Raw genomic sequence first — 18,007 nt, forward strand, 5'->3', positions numbered from 1 at the left:
CAGGAACATATAAGAGAATGAATTAAAAAGCTAACTGCAAACTGGGTCACTGCGTGCTTGTCTGATGTTCTAATTCTACTGAGCTGCAGTATACTGAGCAGATTACAGCTGAAGAACATCCATTAAGTAACAATTGTAGTTCAAAATAAAGAATGTCTCTATCTCTCTCTTTCTCTCTCTCTGTCCCTCTCTCTGTCTCTCGCAGATTGCTGGAAGTAAATCACAAGTCAACCAAGCCACTGTCAAAAAGGAAACTGGGCAACATCCTCTGACTAACCTGCAGGACTGAGAACCTTCAGGCAAATGCTCAGTTACCACGGTCAGTGCTATTGAAATCACTACTTTAACAGGTAAAACTTTTCATCATCTACACCTCAGACAAGACAAAGACAAATTCCTATGGCATTTTTTTAGACTGTCATTGTTTCTTTCTAATCTGTGTGTATGTGGGTCACATTTCATTTTTTTTCCTTGCATTTTGGTGACTAATGACCACTTCCTTTTTAACCCAGGAAAGCCTGCTTAAACTGGCAGCTAATAAGACATAAGTACATGATAGGGGTAGAGATCCTTTATGCTGAGTTAATATCCATAGAATCCCTACACTGTGGACCATTTGCCCCATTGAATCCAGATTGACAACATCCCACTCCTGCATTTCCCACTAGCCGACACATCTTTGGACAGTGGCAGGAAACCAGAGCACCCAAAGGAAACCCAGGCAGACCATGCAAACACAGACAGTCTCCCAAGGGTGGAATTAAACCCAGATCCCTGGTGCTGTAAGGCAGTCATGCTAACCACTGAGCCACCATGCTGTACAACTGTTGTGACCAGCTGAAGAAAGGGAGTGCGGTTTAATAAAGAAGAGGAGCAGGTTCTACCCTCCTTATCCAGGAGTATAATGATATTGAGGTGTTAAGAATCATAATGAATTGGGGATGCTTGCTGGGTGACCAGTTGTGACAATGCTGTACATTCACTCACTTAAAGCATGTTCTGATTATGAGTACAGCCAAAGACATACATAATGGCAAAACATCTTTTTCAAAAACTTTCCAAAATAACAAAATAAATATTTTCACCAAGGAAGGGGTGCCTATAGAGATTTTGAATGTATTTGTGGCCATCTATTGAAATTCTATAAATTGTGGAATGGTGTTTGCAAATTGGAAGGTTGGTTCTCCATTATTTAAGGATTGGTTAATTCCATTTGCTGGATGGTTGGTATACAATGTAGAGTGATACCAACAGCATGGGTTCAATTCCCACAACAGCTGAGGCTGAAGTAACAGTGTGGTGATCCAAAGGTTAATCCACCACCAGTTACCACTCTCTGATGAAAGAGTGGGATGTTGTGTTTACCTTTTCTCCTTATTGAAGGCGGAAAAACATAAGGAATGACATATCTCCCCGCTGGATGTCAGTAATGCAGAAAATGTTAGGAGAAAGTGAGGACTGCAGACGCTGGAGATCAGAGTAAAAAATGTGGCATTGGAAAAGCACAGCTGGTCAGGCAGCATCCGAGGAGCAGGAGAGTCGACATTTCGAGTGTGAGCTCTTCATCAGGAATGGGTTGGGGCTGGGGGGTTCACAAGGGGGCTGAGAAATAAATGGGAGTGGGTGGGGCTGGGGGAAGGTAGCTGGGAATGCGATAGGTAGATGAAGGTGGGGCGTGATGGGGATAGGTCAGAGCGGAGGGTGGAACAGATAGGTAGGAAGGCAGAAGGACAGGTAGGGCAGGTTAAGAGGGTGGTACCGAGTTGGAGGGTTGGCTCTGGGATCAGGTAGGGGGGGAGGGAGATGAGGAAACTGGTGAAATTGACATTGATTCCGTGTGGCTGGAGGGTCCAAGGCAAAAGATGAGGCGTTCTTCCTCCAGGCATCGGGTGGCTAGGATTTGGTGGTGAAGAATGCCCAGGACTTGCATGTCCTTGGTAGAGTGGGAGGGGGAGTTGAAGTAGTAGGCCAAAGGGTGATGGGATTGTTTCGTGCACGTGTCCCAGAGATGTTCTCTGAAACATTCCACAAGTCTCCAGAGGACCTGCATACGGTGTGCACTTCTGGGGCGGACTGTGATCCGGGTTCTGACCAAGTTTGAGTGCTTTACCACGGTGGGAAGTGCTGCATTTTGTGGAAGGAACGAACACTTCAGTTCATACAGACTTTGAGACTTCACAGCTGGGTACTGCCACCAGACTCAATCCGGTTGGTGTGAAAACGGTGTGTCCCGCTATGGAATCTAGTTGTAGACAATTGAAAGGCCCACCAGGCAAGGGGGTAGTCCTAGAACAGCAAGGCATCCCTTTTTCAGCATTTGTCTTTTTGCAGATCAAGCATGCTTTGGCTCGTTTCTCAGCCACTTTCTGGAAATCAGGTTTGTAGTGAAGTGCTGACCATTCCCTCCATGCCTAGGTGTGTACACTTATGTACATAATCCACCAAGATTGATAAAAGCAAAGAAGGAACAAAGACCTGTCCCACAGGGGTCATCCACATGAACATCAAGAATGCACCCCATCTGTGACCATAGTCTGTGTTCCTCTGCAGGGGCGTCCCCCTGTAAGGTACATATTTCACCCAGGTCTGGCACCTGTCCTCATAAGTTTTGTAACTAGGTGTTGCTGTGAGCTCAATGGGACCCAGGAAAGTGGGGTGTAAGGCTGCCTGCTTGGTGGCAGCATCTACTTGCGAGTTGCACTTGGAGAATCTATCAGCAGCATCATAGTGAGCTGAACATTTTGATCACCACTAGGCTGTACAGCAAATGTGAAGCCTGCAAGAAATTATGCTCAAAAACAGCGTTATTAATCGGTTGCTCTGTGGAGGTTAAAAATCCCCTATGCTCCCATTAGGTGCCATAGTCATGGAGAACGGTGAAAGCATAGAGAGTCCGTATAAATATTGGCTGATTTCCCTTCCACCAAAACGTAAGCTCGAGTGAGGGCAAACAATTCAGCCTTCTATGCTGACAGTGGACTTTCAAACGTTGCGTGCTCACTTATTTCTGAAGCAGTGGCAATCGTGTGTCCAGAATGCCGCTGACCTGTGGGTGAAACAAAGGAGCTGTTGTCCATATAAAAACTGAAGTCCACATGTTCAAGTGGCACTTCTGGGGTATCCCAGTCCCAGTGAAATTCATCAGTACTGGCTGAAGATGCGTTGTGATTGTGGGGCAGCTGAACAAACTCAGTTTTCGTATGACCTTTAGAGCATGACCTGGGGTCATTCTGGCCATCCCAGGAATAAATAAGGGCTCTCCTCATCTGTGTTCTCAGACCAATCCATGTTATATGTGCGTGTCATGTCTGTGACACTCGAGGTGTCCTCTTTGAATCTGTCGTTTAAATCATCAGAAGTGTAGACTGGTCCCTCTCCGTCACCCTCGCCCATTTGTTCCTGCCACTTAGTAACTTCTTCTCATGACAAGATCATACAACAGAGGGCAAACAGATGCAGGGGTGTTGCATTGTCCATTTGAATTGTGTGCCGGGACATATTGAGTGAATTGGGCAGGTCTATCTTTAATGATCCGGAGCCTGATTCGTTCTCACGATCATCTTTTGGAGTTTCTTGGGGACATAAACCCCAATAATTGGTGGCTCATCTTCCTCATCTGCCTTGGAGTTCAGGAGCATAGTTTTGGGATGGGCGGGGTAACATGGAGATGGTGAACTCCAGTGCAAGGGTAACAGGGTGCCGCTGCTTTCCTGGAGGGCATCTTGATCTGATCAGCTACACAGGTGTTCTTGGGACAGCAGCAAGGACGGAGTCATAGGTGGCTTAAAGGAAGCACCAGCGCACTAGGATAATATCCCCATTCCCCCTCTTCCTCAGTATCACTCCCTTCCTCCTCAAACAGAGTTGGTATGCCAGACCTGAGCTGGGGATCCTGAGAAGTACTTAGGTTCTCTCTACAGCTTTGTTGCTATCGCCCCACTTGTTTATCTTTCTCAGCCTTAGCCTCTTTATGCTGTTTCTCCTGTGGTAAAAACAATGACTGCAGATGTTGGAAACCAGATTCTGGAGTAGTGGTGCTGGAAGAGCACAGCAGTTCAGGCAGCATCCGAGGAGCAGTAAAATCGACGTTTCGGACAAAAGCCCTTCATCAGGAATACAGGCACAGTGCCTGAAGGGTGGAGAGATAAATGAGAGGAGGGTGGGGGTGGGTGCTACTTTCTCCCACCCCCACCCTCCTCTCATTTATCTCTCCCACCCCCACCCTCCTCTCATTTATCTCTCCATCCTTCAGGCACTCTGCCTGTATTGCTGGTGAAGGGCTTTTGCCCGAAACGTCGATTTTACTGCTCCTCGGATGCTGCCTGAACTGCTGTGCTGTTTCACCTGTGCCTTTTTTTTAACATGTCATTAATACATCCAATTTCAACATATAACAGAAGTACTGCCTCTGTACTGTCCAGATGTAGTAGTGTAAAAAATCCAAACCAATTATTGAGTAAAAATAAAAGTGGCTACAGCAAAGAAGGTTATTCAGCCCCTTGTTTCAGTGGCAGTGCTTTGCATGAGGAACACAGAAAGTCTCACTTTCCCTGGACGGTTCCTCACTTGCTATGATACCTCTAATCTTTCATCATCTTGCCATAACTTCTTCACCAATTGAACATTAATCAATGCAGCTGTGCTTTAAAGTAAACATGAGGCAAATGACACAGATCACTGACAATGTAGAAAGCCTTGCCAAATAATAAATTAATTAACTATGATAACGCACATCAGGATTAGTACAACTTGTTTTAAAAATTGAGTAATAAGCATGTTTAATGATTGATGGAAACTGAACAAGTGACTAGACATCGCACTGAAGTAAGAGGAATAAACAAATTTCAAAGTCACAGAAATTATTCAAATCTGCTTAGTGTTGTATATATGAAATTGTACCAGGATTATTCTATTGCATGCATATATCACTTAGCTGACCAAATCACAAGTCTTTTCCTGTCGAGTAGGAGTTTTTAAAAGAGCTTTCATATAAATTGGAAATTCATTTAATCAAAATCCAATGCTATAATTTAAAATGTGGCATGGTTTTCAGCTCTGAACTCCCATTATAATTACCTGGTTCTACTCTTTCAATTTAAATCCCCAATTTGGTTTTTTTTAAGCTGTTCTGATCAGTCATTGCTCATTTATAATGTTATAGGCTGTGAAATGACTGTGGCAGCATTAATAAAAGTTTTGTCAAGATGCTTCGTATGCACAAATAATGACTAACCAAAAGACACAGATATTTACAACAGTATATTAACCTTTGTTACATGATTTTTTTTTGCAAGATAATGTTGAACTGACACAGAAAAAGCTATGAATGGCACTCCACACTCACAGAGGAGATGCAGCAGTCTTCAAATTAAGTGGAGGTAAATGAGTCCAAAAAAATATTTAATTCAGCCAGTATCATTTTCTAAAAACAATATTGTTGGTTTGGTATCTCCAGATCCAGCTTTATGCTCTGTTTTACAATGTTTCAATTAAATTATCTAAAGTTCACTGTAATTCCTGTACTTAATGAACAAATGTTAAAATCTGAGGTGATTTTCCTCAATGTTAGGTTTAGATTTTTTTTTTAAGAAATGAGCAGATAAGCTTCACAAATCACCAGCACTTTCTGTCTGGACACTAGGACCCTGTTGAGGACTGACATGAGTAACTTGTAGCCCAGTATTGAGAATTGTAACAGCCTCCTCCAGCATGGCCAGGAGTGACCAATGCAGCGACCTCACCCACCTGTGGGTCAGATTGCTCAGCACTGATGGTAACTTTGAGGGTACTGAGGGGAATAGGGTGACGGGGAGGTGGGAAAGCCTCCCGAAAGAGCCTTCGGCATGCTGTCTGCGATCTCTTTGATTTTAGGAGACTGATGGCCCACAGCCACCTTCCCAAACACACCCAGGCATTGGGTCACATGAATCCTATCCCACAAAGGCTTTCTGCGCCCACCCTCTATATTTCCTCTCCCCCCACCTTACTCTTGCAATGGGGTGCTTCAGTGCCCGTCGTGGAGACGGCAGACCAATGCTTGGCCGGCCTTCTCAGTGAGACAAGACTTACTTCTCCCCGGGGGGCAGCCTTTCTTTGGCATTTTAGAGTTCAGCCCATCGTACTGTAAGCAAACAAACAAGAGACAAAGAACAAACAACACAAAGCCCACACAGACAAGACCAAACACTGGCACCCTGGTCAACTATTCCAATGCGATTGCAACTAAAAGTGCCATGTCACAGTTTTGGAATCAATGCACCATTCAAATGAAAGCTTTCACCACACATACCATCGCAATCATTCAAAAATTCAAACTCAACATCCTTTCATTTGTATACAATAATTTCCCAAACTGACTGATCTCTCAGAGGGGCCTACAACCCTATAACCATTTTCCTGATCAGGTATTTTCTCAAAGATTGTCCCCCTTCTCAACCACAAAGAGGGACTGTTCCATTTTACCTTATGACTCCTTGCTCTGCTATAAACAATTTCCACCAGCCATATCAACATCGTGGGGTGAGAAATTTACTGAGCCTGCCCTCTTTCCTTATTACCGAGGAACCTCGATTACCTGAATATCAATTATCCGAATATCGGATTATCCGAAGGTGATCTCAAGGTCCCGATAGAAGAACATAGAGAACATAGAACAGTACAGCACAGAACAAGCCCTTCAGCCCACAATGTTATGCCGACCACTGATCCTCATGTATACACCCTCAAATTTCTGTGACCATATGCATGTCCAGGAGTCTCTTAAATGTCCCCAATGACCCTGCCTCCACAATTGCTGCTGGCAACGCATTCCATGCTCTTACAACTCTCTGTGTAAAGAACCTGCCTCTGACATCCCCTCTATACTTTCCTCCAACCAGCTTAAATCTATAACCCCTCGTGTTAGTCATTTCTGCCCTGGGAAATAGTCTCTGGCTATCGACTCTATCTATGTCTCTCGTTATCTTGTATACCTCAATTAGGTCCCCTCTCCTCCTCCTTTTCTCCAATGAAAAAAGTCCGAGCTCAGTCAACCTCTCCTTATAAGATAAGCCCTCCAGTCCAGGCAGCATCCTGGTAAACCTCCTCTGAACCCTCTCCAAAGCATCCACATCTTTCTTATAATAGGGCGACCAGAACTGGACGCAGTATTCCAAGCACGGTCTAACCAAAGTTTTACAGAGCTGTAACAAGATCTCATGACTCTTAAACTCAATCCCCCTGTTAATGAAAGCCATAACACCATATGCTTTCTTAACAACCCTGTCCACTTGGATGGCCATTTTAAGGGATCTATGTACCTGCACCCCAAGATCCCTCTTGTTCCTCCACACTGCCAAGAATCCTATCCTTAATCCTGTGCTTTCAAATTCAACCTTCCAAAATGCATTACCTCGCATTTATCCAGGTTGAACTCCATCTGACACCTCTCATCCCATCTCTGCACCCTGTCAATGTCCCGCTGCAGCCTACAACAGTCCTCTATACTGTCAACAACACCTCCAACCTTTGTGTCATCTGCAAACTTGCTGACCCATCCTTCAATCCCCTCATCCAAGTCATTAATAAAAATTACAAACAATAGAGGCCCAAGGACAGAGCCTTGTGGAACACCACTCACCACAGACTTCCAGGCAGAATATTTTCCTTCTACTACCACTCGCTGTCTTCTGTTGGCCAGCCAATTCTGTATCCAGACAGCTATGTTCCCCTGAATCCCATTTCTCCTGACCTTCTGAATGAGCCTACCATGAGGAACCTTATCAAATGGCTTGCTGAAGTCCATATACACCACATCCACATCAAAGCATTACGTCAAAGAGCTGTTTCAATCCTGAGCTCGTCTTTTGATTACAATGATTAAAAACAAACTCGGCTCACTGAAATGCTGCCGAGAACAATCCTGAATAGTCCAGGTACCGTCTCCAAATGACTGACCCCCCCTGTCCTCTCTCTCCCTCCCCACATGTTCCCTGGAGTTCTACACAGGGGTGTACCCTAACCCCCCCCCCCCCCCCCCCCAGATAATCTCTCCACATTGTCCTGTATAGGGTAGAGGTGGAATCTGTCAAAAAGTTGCAGTAAGAAGTTGTGTGTCTGTGTGCTATTTGGAGACTTACCCCACAAAGGCAGCAGCAGTCTTACTGTTGGTGTACAGTTGGCAAGGGGGCGGGGGCTCGCGTGCGGTGTGCTGCTGCCTAATCTCCTGAACGGGGAGCAGACCTCACAGAAAACTTCAAGCCCCAGAGGAAATCAGTGAACTGAATAATCAATTATCCGAACAAAATAGTGCCCGCCCTTCTCGTTCGGATAATTGAGGTTCCTCTGTATATATAAATTTCCACCGGCCATATCCGAAAGAGGCAGCTTTCTAAACTGAATCGGGGTCCCCAGTCATGCCTTTTACTACAGGAACATTACAGAGTAGCCAATGTCTCCCCGCAGCAATTTACAGCAATCGCACAGAACGTTCCTACCTTACAGGCTGGGTTCAGGTGATTCGTTCGATGTCTTCAAGGTACCAGTTCCATGGGGTGAGGGACAGATTGTCTGGCTGAACACAAGGAGCAGTCTGGGGTAAGATACTCTGGGTCACCCTTATCACTCTGTCCTGTTCAATTCAGACTTTTGTGCCACTTACTCAACCCAGTGAGACATTCCCATGTTGAGGTCGGAATCATGGCACCAAGTGTGGAAGTTTGATTCTCAACTCCGGACGACACAAATTTCAGTTTGAAAGTAGATGCTTTATTTCTGGATAGCGGGTGAGAGATTCTGGGTGACAACAAATGAGTTTCATATCCTTCTTGTGATGGCACCCCTCAATGAATCTCTGAACTTTCCATGTAAGCAGTTTATTTTATACCTTCTTTGGGTGTGACTAATACAGAAGTCTTAAAGTCACATGGCTGATTGCTACTATGTTGTTTAAGACAGGTATTTCACGATCTTACAATGCCTGGTAATTGCTGACTTCCTGTGACAAATAACGAATGGTTTGCAGGAGCTGGTTATTGTATTATTCACAATTGTATGTTAATGGGGAAGGGATTTACATAATAGAGTTTTTGTTTTGTTCCCATTGGTGGTCTTCATATGCCCTTGTTAGTGGATAAGGAAGTATGTTAATAGAGACAGGAGACAGTTAATAAGACAGTTAACAAGGCTATCTGTCTTGTCTGGGGAGAACAAACACCTTTGCCTGGGGATGGAAATAAAATCCACATGTATGGCTCCAGACCATTTTGGCAGATTAGAGATAGCAACCAGACCCTCCACTGTGATTTCCAGTCTCACTCTGTCATAGGACAAGTACGCAATCGAACCTGCAGTGAATCACTTTAATAGGGGATCTTTAACCCTTGAATTCCCAATACACCATCATAAGTGATTTTTTTTGTGGTTCTCAAACTTCATCAGGATAGGCTGGGACTCTTTTCACTGAAGCAAAGGAGGCTGAGGGGTGACCTTATTGTTATCAATTTGAAGGTGTATACTTTACCTTTAAGAGAGAGTGAAGGCTGTTTTGCACTGTGAGCTTGCAGACCTGTCATGTGACTCACTAGCAGTTTCAGAGTGTGCAGGAAAATTGAAAATATGTAACATTTGGCTGCTATGTTCACAACAGTTTGAATTTGACCAGTTTAAATTATGCCCCAGGATACTAAACCCAATTGAATTTGAATTTTACTGTTTTGACAACATCAAACCAATGAGATGATCCAATGTTTGGGGTATAAAAAAACAGACATTTTGAAAGTTAGAGAGAGAGAGTGACAAACTGCCATCTAGAGAGAGTCTGCTGTTCAAAACACTGTATCCAAGGTACCTTTTTCATATGAAACATCTTTGCAACAAAAGATTGAAGATGACCCAGGGAGATCTTTAGCTGAAAGAAGTCAGACACTGATGACAACAGTGGCCATCTGGTTTGGAAAATTAAGTTAATGTAATTTTAATAGGGGCTTTTATTGGATCAATGTATTGTTGTAGAATTGTAACAGACAACAGGCTTCGAGTTATGTATAGTTGTTGTTCATGTTCACTTTTAGAGTTAAAGAATAAAATTGATAATTTTCTTTAATAGTGGAATTTGTGGAATTCTCTGTCACTCATACTTTAACAAATTACGAGGCGATGTGAGCTTTTCTGTGTGTTTGGTTTAATTAGCAGAGGGGTTCACTGCCATGTTGTAATACTTATAGAGGTTTATAAAATCACGAGGGGCGTAGATAAGGTGAACAGTAGGTGTCTTTTCCCAAGGGTGGGGGCTTTCAAGATTAAGGGGCATATTTTTAAGTTGAGAGGAAAAAGATTTAAAAAGACTTGAGGATCAATTGATCTACACAGAGACAAGTTTTTGTGTGGAATGAACTTCCTGAGGAAGCGGTGGCTGTGGCGTATGGCTACAAGGTTCAACAGACATTTGGATAAGCACATGAAGAAGAAGTGTTTGGCGGGATATGGGCCAAGCACAGGCAGATGGGACTAGTTCAGTTTGGGATTATGGTCGACATGAACTGGCTAGGTTTCTGTATCGTATGGCTCTGTGATTCTCTGGAGAAAGAATTGTTTCATTCTACTGTGCACCCTAGCAAATCTTGTATAGCTTTGTATTGGGTACTACATTTAAGGTCGTGTGTAATCTCTTCTACTTCCCAATTTTCAAAGACCAATGACATGGCTAACATTGTTTACAATCAGAATGTGCACCCCACATGCTTTCTTTCTGCTGTATTTCACATGCACCGTGATATGATGTAAGTGATGTGAACCTGAACTCTGCAGGCACATTATTGATGCAATTGTCCCTCAAAGAAACAAAGGGGTAAAGAACAGTTCTTAAGAAGGGTCGCTGGACCCGAAACATTAACTCTGCTTTCTCTCCAGAGATGTTGCCAGACCTGCTGAGTTTTTTTTTAGCAATTTCTGTTTTTTTTTTCATTTAGATTTGGTGGGTCTGCTTGAAATGAGTTCCATTTAGCATGATAATAAGGAAGGTCATCTAAGATTACAAAGGGATCGTGATCAATTGGGCCAATTGGCTGAGGAGTGGCAGATGAAGTTTAATTTGGATGAATGTGAGGTGTTGCATTAATGATCAAGGGCAGGACCTATCCAGTTCATGATAGGGCCATGGGTAGTGTTATGGAGCAGAGAGAACAAGGGCTTCAGATAGATAGTGCTTTGAAAGTTGCGTCACCAGGCAGAAAGGTGGTTAAGAAATGTTTCTTTTCATTGCTCACACCATTGACTATAGGAGCCAGGATGTCACATTGAGGTTGTACAGGACTTTGGTGAGGTCACTTTTGGAGTACTGTGTGCTGTTCTGGTTGCCTTGTTATAGGAACATATTATTAAATTGGAGAAGCTTCAGAAAAGATTTACCAAAATGTTGCCGGGAATAGGAGTTTTAGTTATAAGGAGAGGCTGGATAGGGTAAAACGTTTTTCACTGGACCGTATAAAGCCGAGGGGTCACCTTATAGAGGTTTATAAAATCATAAGGGGCATAGATAAGGTGAATAGCAAACGCCTTTTCCCTAGGATGGGGGAGTTCAAAACTAGAGAGCATATTTTTAAGGTGAGAGAACAAGGATTTAAGGGACAACATTTCCACACAGTGGGTAGCCTGTATGTGGAATGAACTGCCAGAGGAAGTGGTAGATGCAGGTACAATTACAACATTTAAAAGACACTGAAACAAGTACATTAATAGGAAAGGTTTAGAGGGAAATGGACTAAGTGCAGGTAGGTCCCAGCTAGAGTTTAGTTTGGGAAACTTAGTTGGCACAGTCAAGTTGGACCAAAGGGTCTGTTTCCGTGTTGTATGACGCTATGACAACAATGCAGGGTATCCTCAATATGAAGACGGGACTTAATCTCTGCACTAACTGTGAGATGGTCACACTGACTCATCTCTGCTTGTCCTGGCTCCAATTTCCTGTCACAGAAGATAGCAAACACAACCAATAACCCACACAATGATCCATACATTCAGAAACCAAATAGCCCAATCAGAAATTATGCTATTGAATTAAAATAATTTAGTTAAATATGGAAAATAATTATGGATGTAAGTTGTGAATCTTTATTAGCTGCTCAGCACAGAAGACGTATTTTAGGGTGATGCTTTCTCTAGATCAGCCCCATCAAAATGTAAAGGAAAATGTGGTGATTGCACTTACCAGAATTGAAAAACACCAGAAGACGAGTTTGATACTTGCTAAGCATTGATCAGTTCATCATATGTTTCACAACAGGGGGGTTTCTCCTGTTCACAAACTCAATTCTGCCTCAAACCATTCTTTTCCAAATGTTCCATTGATCTCCTGTACCTCCCGCCTGTCCTGAAGGTCTTGGCTCATTTAGTGTTCTGGAATACATTCTTCAAGTGCGAGAACGGACTTCAGAGCCTGCAGTTCAGAGCCTTGTTCTGTTCTTGCCAAACCCCGGCTGGAGCCTCATTGTAAGCTCTCTGCAGTCACTTTAATCTGATTGTAGAATCTTCCCGGTTCAGATATTCACTCTATTTCAGGCAGACACTTTGCATCTCTAACTTTTGTTGTTTTCTCTAAAAAGGATTACCCAAACATTTCTACAGCCTGCACAGGCAATTTGCTTTTAGTTCTAAGAAAGTTTGGCTAAATTTAATGCAATGCAGTTACTCAAATAAGAAATCCAATCTCATGCAAACAGACAAGATTTCTTCCCTTTGATTGCGAATGGTCTAACTTCTCATTGGAGGAGAAAGTGAGGTCTGCAGATGCTGGAGATCAAAGTTGAAACTTTATTGCTGGAACAGCACAGCAGGTCAGGCAGCATCCAGGGAACAGGAGATTCGACGTTTCGGGCACAGGCCCTTCTGAAGAAGGGCCTGTGCCCGAAACGTCGAATCTCCTGTTCCCTGGATGCTGCCTGACCTGCTGTGCTGTTCCAGCAATAAAGTTTCAACTAACTTCTCATTGGTCAGATTTTTCTGATCTTTAATAGAAGGCAAGTCGTGTTGACTTGTGCAGGTCAGTTATATCACTCCCACATGGAATAATCCAATCAGAGGTGTACTTATACCAGAACTGCCCATGCATGATGCAGTTATCAGGTAAATGGAGCTAAAGTCCAATATCTGGCAACAGAAGTGAAGCAGTTTGCGAATCTTGAAAGGAGGATGTCAAACTTTGCTTTGCTTCAGAATAAATTCAGATCCTCATCCCCTCTGTTTGTTTTAGCTTTGATGGTGATGTGAATGCTGGAGCCAATTTGCAAACAGCAAGGTCTTATCAAGCATAAAATGAACGAATGAATGCCCAGAACATCAACTTGAAATGATGCTGAAGCAGGAAGACAAATTCTGAGAATCACTGGGGGGCACTCTGTTCTTCTTTAAAACATGCTTTAGAATTTCTACAGTAGCTGGAGCAGCCATTCAAATGACAGCACCAACAGCAACGCCTTGGTATAACACCATGGCAATGGGCTAGATCAAAGGTTCCCAACTTGGGGACCATAACAAGGTTTCAAGCATCCACTGAGAATAATTAATGTGCAGGAAAATACATGACCGATGTGATAATAGATAAGTGTGAGTTGGAGTCAAAAAGTGTGGCGCTGGATAAACGCACCATATCAGGCAGCATCTGAGGAACAGGAGGGTCGATGTTTTAAGCATAAGCCCTTCATCAGAAATGTTGGGAGGGGTTGGGGGCAAGAGGACTGAGAGATAAATGGGAGGGGGTGGGGCTGGGATGAAGGTAACTGGAAAAAGTGATAGGTGGGTGACTCCCCCTCCCACCCCGCCAAGGACGTGCAAGTCCTGGGCCTCCTCCACCGCCAAATCCTATCCATCTGATGCCTGGAGGAAGAACACCTCATCTTCCACCTTGGGTCCCTCCAACCACACAGCATCAATGTCAATTTCACCAGTTTCCTCATCTCCCCTCCTCCCATCTTATCCCAGATCCAACCTTTCAACTCAGCATTACCCTCTTGAACTGTCCTATCTCTTCATCATCTTTCCCACCTGTCTGCTCCACCCTCCGCTCCAATCTATCACCAACACTCCTCATCTTCATCTACCAATTGCATTAGGCGCTACCTTCCCGCAGGCCCCACCTCCCTCCAATTTATCTCTCAGCCCCCTTGGGCACCGCCACATTCCTGAATAAAGCTTATGCTCGAAACATCGACTCTCCTGCTCCTCGGATGCTGCCTGAATGGCTGTGCTTTTCCAGTACCACACCTTTTTGACTCTGATCTCCAGCATCTGCAATCCTCACTTTCTCCCAATCTGGGTTGGAATTAGGATGAGTAGACTTGTGCAGGAGTGATCATTGCGATAAACATGGCGCAGACAAATTCCTGTTTTCACACTGTGGATATCCTCCATTGTATCGTGTGGCACATCCACCGTGCTAAATGGGACTAAATGAGTAGGTTCAGCAACTCTACGCTGACCATCCACAAGGTGCTATGGGTCATCAGCAGCAGCAGAATTGTATTCAACCACAATCTGTAACCTCACAGACTAGCATTTCCCATTACCATTACACCACGAGATCAACCCTAGTTCGATGAAGAGTGCAAGAGTGGATGCACGGAGTAGAACCAGACAATTTTACAAAAGAGGTGTCAGCACGTGATACTACAACACAGGACTACTTGCATGCAAACAACAGAAGCAGCATGCAACTGACAAGCTTTAAAAATATATGCATCCTCAATGATGGGACATCAGTGCAAAAGACAAGGCTCAATTCATCATCATCAGAAGTGCCAAGGTCCCCAGAATTAGAGATGCCAGTCTTCAACCAATTTGATTAATTTCACGGGAAATTAAGAAACAAATGGAAGGTATTGGCAACAGTGTCAGAGAATGTGATGCAGAACTAACTGCACCTCCAGCAAGCTGTTCCAGTGCAGTTACAACACTAGCATCTCCATGACAATTTGGAAAACTGCCCAGATATGTCCTATGCATTGAAAGTAGAAGAAATCCAAACCAGCCAATGACTGCCCATCAGTTGACTCTCGATCAATAGTGAAGTGATGAAGGGATCATCCGCAGTACTACCAAATGGCACAAAGGAATAAGCTGCTCACTGATGTTTAGTTTTGTTCTTCCAGGATCACTCAGCTCCTGACCTCTTTACAGCCTTGATATAAACATGGACCAAAGAGCTGAACCCCAGAGGTGAGGCGAGAGTGTGAACACTTGACATCAAAGCTGTATTTGTATGTCATCATAGAGATCCAACACAACTGGAACCAATGGTAATAGGGGACAATTGATTGCATTCATAGCACAGAGGAATATGGTTGTGATTGTTGGCAGCGATAGAGTCACAGAGATATACAGGACAGAAAAAGGCACTTTGGTCCAACTTGTCCATGCTGACCAGATATCCTAGCCTAATCTAGTCCCATTTGCTAGCACTTGGCCCATACCCCTCTAAACGCTTCCTATTCATATACCCATCCAGATGCCTTTTAAACATTGTAATTGTACAAGCCTCCACCACTTCCTCTGGCAGCACATTCCGTACATGCATCACCCTCTGCATGTAAACATTGCCCCTTAGGTCCCTTTCAAAATTTTCCCCTCTCACCGTCAATAGTCACAAGTGATATGCTGGAAGACTGGAGGTTGGCTAACGTGGTGCCACTACTTAAGAAAGGTGGTAAGGAAAAGCCAGGGAGCTATAGCCGGTGAGCCTATCAGTAGCAGGCAAGTTTTTGGAGGGAATCCTGAGGGACAGGATTTACATGTATTTGGAAAGGCAAGGACTGATTAGGGATAGTCAACATGGCTTTGTACGTGGCAAATCATGTCTCATTAACTTGATTGAGTTTTTTGAAGAAGTAACAAAGAGGATTGATGAGTGCAGAGCGGTGGATGTGTATATGGGCTTCAATAAGGCATTTGACAAGGTTCCTGGTAGAGTGGTTAGCAAGGTTTAATGTTAAAAATCACACAACACCAGGTTATAGTCCAACAGGTTTAATTGAAAGCACACTGGCTTAAATGTTGTAATTGTACCAGCCTCCACCACTTCCTCTGGCAGTTCATTCCATACCCGTACCACCCTCTGCGTGGAAACTTCGCCCTTTAGATCCATTTTATATTTTTCCCCCTCACTTTAAACCTATGCCCTCTAGTTCTGGACTCCACGACCCTGGGAAAAAGACCTTGGCTACTCACCTTATCAATGCCCCTCATGATTTTATAAACCTCTGTAAGGTTAACCCTCAGCCTGTGAGGCCCTAGAGAAAATAGCCCCGTGCTATTTAGCCTCTCCTGAGAGCTCAAAGCCTCTAACCCCGACAACAACCTTGTAAATCTTTTCTGCATCCTTTCTCGTTTAAATGTTAAGAACTCCATAGCAAGTAACTCAGCCCCTTTATACCAATCTCCAAGATGCAAGTCATCAGTATAAGTGAATGCTTAGAAGAGTGCACCTCAAACAACACTCTAGAAGCCCAACATCATCCTGCAAAAGTTGATTGACACTCTTTTCAAAATCTATATTGTTCACTCCCTTCAGCACCATTGCATAGTGGTGATAGTATGTACCAACTACAAAAAAAAGACACTGAAATAGCTGCAGTTGCTGGAAATCATAAACAAAAACACAAATCACCAAGAAAACTCAGTCAGACGCAGTCAGCGACCGTGGAGAGAAAGCAGACTTGATTTTTCACATCCAATGACCAGTGTTCTGGAGAAGGGTCACTGGACCCAAAAGGTTAGATTAGATTCCCTACAGTATGGAAACAGGCCCTTCGGCCCAACAAGTCCACCCTGGCCCTCTGAAAAGTAAGCCAACCAGACCCATTCCCCTACATTTACCTGTGACTTGGCAAATTAACATGGCCAATTTACCTAACCCACACATCGTCTGAATTGTGGGAGGAAACCAGAGCACCCAAAGGAAACCCACATAGACACAGGGAGAACATGCGAACTCCACACAGACAGTCACCCTAGGGTGGAACTGAACCCAGGTCCCTGGTACTGTGAGGCTACAGTTCTAGCCACTGTGCTGCCCCCAATGTTAACTCTGATTTCTCTCCACAGATGCTGCCAGACCTGATGAATATTTCAATGATTTTGGCTTTTGAATATCATCTACAAGCTGGACTGCAGGAACTCATCAAGCCTCTGTCAATAGCACCACTCAAACCTATGGCCTGTGTCACCTGGAAGGGCAAGTGCTTCAGATACATGGGAGCAGCGTCACCTGCAGGATCCCCCCCCCCAAGTCACAGAACATCCTGACCTGGAAATAGATCACCATTCCTTTAGTGTCACAGGGTCAAAATCCTGCAACTTCCTTTCAAATGGATCAGGGGTATATCCGCAGTATAAGGACCACAGCGGTTCAAGAAGGCTATTCACCACCACTTTCTAAAGGCAATTAGGGATAGCCAATAAATGCTGGCCTAGCCAGCAATGTCAATATCCTATGAATGAATAATTTAAAGGGACCAAGTTGTCTTGTTCATGAGTATTTCATCCAATGAGCAGAGTCTGTCTGTTTGGTTGAAGTATGGAGAGAGAAAGAACAAAAAAAATGTGGGGGGAGATCAAGTTGATCATAGAGTCATACGGTCATACGGCAAGGAAACAGACCCTTCAGTCCAACCAGTCCATGCTGACCATAATCCCAAACTACATTAATCCCGATTTGGAGATGCCGGTGTTGGACTGGGGTATACAAAGTTAAAAATCACACACCACCAGGTTATAGTCCAACAGGTTTAATTGGAAGCACTAGCTTTCGGAGCGACGCTCCTTCATCAGGTCGACAACCACCTGATGAAGGAGCGTTGCTCCGAAAGCTAGTGCTTCCAATTAAACCTGGTGGACTATAACCTGGTGGTGTGTGATTTTTAAATTAATCCCACCTGCCTGCATTTGGCCCATCTCCCTCCAAACATTTCTTATTCATGTATTTATCCAAATATCTTTTAAATGTTGTAACTCTGTAAATCCATCACTTCCTCTGAAAGTT

General features: G+C 43.9%; 1 long non-coding RNA gene across 1 annotated transcript; it reads left to right on the forward strand.

Moving 5' to 3' along the window:
• The first annotated feature begins 211 nt into the window (after nucleotides 1–211).
• On the forward strand, nucleotides 212–17,703 carry LOC122540008 (uncharacterized). Its single transcript, XR_006309229.2, has 3 exons — nucleotides 212–350; nucleotides 5,295–5,378; nucleotides 17,071–17,703. It is a non-coding gene; the product is annotated as an uncharacterized LOC122540008 (long non-coding RNA).
• Nucleotides 17,704–18,007: the final 304 nt, after the last annotated feature.

This window comes from Chiloscyllium plagiosum, unplaced genomic scaffold (genome assembly GCF_037043375.1).
Source record: "Chiloscyllium plagiosum isolate Xiang-an unplaced genomic scaffold, Cpla_swu_hap1 HiC_scaffold_32, whole genome shotgun sequence".
Classification (NCBI taxonomy): domain Eukaryota; kingdom Metazoa; phylum Chordata; class Chondrichthyes; order Orectolobiformes; family Hemiscylliidae; genus Chiloscyllium; species Chiloscyllium plagiosum.